A 1498-nucleotide genomic window follows, 5' to 3' on the forward strand; every position below is an offset into this window, starting at 1 on the left:
ATCTGTCAACATCAGGGGCTCCCATCAGCCTTGTCCACCTGCCCCCACCTTCCTTTGGAGACAGCTTGGCCCACTGAGAGGTGAATTATCTCGAGCTGAACAAGCCTCCATCGCTGTTTCTCCCGACGAGGCCAGGGGGCCTGCATAGCTGGTCTCCTCTATCCAGGAGAAGTTTACTGTACACACGTACACGCGAGGGCTTTGCAGTGCAGTCCCTAGGCTCAGAGATGCCCACAGCCCTGTGTCTAAGGCCACAAAGCTGGAACTGGACAGTAGCAGGCTTCCTTTCTCAGAATGTTCCAGCCGTGCTGTGGGACTGGGGCTGCCAGGACAGGCAGGCTGGCCAAGGAAGTCACCCCATGCCACAGAGCAGGAGGCTGAGGCTTGAAGAAAAATGATTAGTGCTTTCTGGTCACTAAGATGAGGGCTATTTGGTGACAGTGAGGAGCAGGCCTCAGCCTATGCTGCGGTACCCTGCTTCTCCACGACCTGTGGAGTCCCAACTTCACTCTCTGACGGCAGATGCCCCCCACCCTCACCCCCATGAACTCTTATCTGAGGGCCAAGAATTGATGGGCTCTAAGAGAATGTGGGGTCTGGACCATGGCTTCCCATGACCACCAGGGGGCAGCATGTGGCAAGCCTGCAGACTCAAAAGGGGGTGGGCTCTTAGATACCAGCAGCTCCACTCAGGCCTGAGCCACTCCCTGAAGGGCCAGTGAGGCTACTCAGCTTGGTCACTCAGGATGGAATCGCCCTGAGAACTGGCTCTGGTTTTGCACCCTAGCCAGCCTCCGGTGTACCTGGCAGCCTAACCCACTTCTAGAAATTTCCCCCAGGAGCCCCACCAGCCTCCAGGAGCCACCAGCAGCCACCCAGAGCCCTCACAAGCCCTCATGAGCTGGCCTGCTCTTAGGTCCCACTTGTCACACCCCAGCACACAGCGTGCTTACACCCCCCAGGCCTCCTTGCTGTGGTCCTCACAGGCCAGGTGCGCGAGTCTCAGCTAACAGGGCCGTGTGGTGTGTGCCAGGCCTGCCTGTGACTGTACCAGGGATGGAGAGGAGACCAGGTGAGAGGTCTCTGAAGAAAGCTGTAGGCACCCTCCCTCTGTACCAGGGGGACTGGTCTCTCCAGGGCAGCTCTGACCCCCTCTCCCTCCTGGCCTACTGGGGGGCCATCAGTCATCCTTCAGCCCACACCTTCCCCACCCACTGGCCCCATACTCACCACGGGGGGGCGGGGGGGCCTGCGGTGTATTCTTCTAAGCAGCTTGCTGTTGTCGGGCTGTCTTCTCCCAGCTCATATGGCTCGCGCCCAGGGCTGTGCACCTGGCAGCGGCTCTTTTAGCCCGAAGCGCGGCCTTGGCGGCCAGTCTGCACCCTGTAGCGGCAGCGAGCCTCGCGTTACCGAGGGCCCACAGGGTCAGCCAGGTCCGACAGGCGACCCGCGGGGGGCTGGAGGGCTTTGGGAGGGGCTGAGGACTGTGTGGCGGGCC

The sequence above is a fragment of the Echinops telfairi genome, unplaced genomic scaffold, assembly GCF_000313985.2.
Source record: "Echinops telfairi isolate 266 unplaced genomic scaffold, ASM31398v2 ScPeMD7_443;HRSCAF=831, whole genome shotgun sequence".
NCBI classification, from domain to species: Eukaryota; Metazoa; Chordata; class Mammalia; order Afrosoricida; family Tenrecidae; genus Echinops; species Echinops telfairi.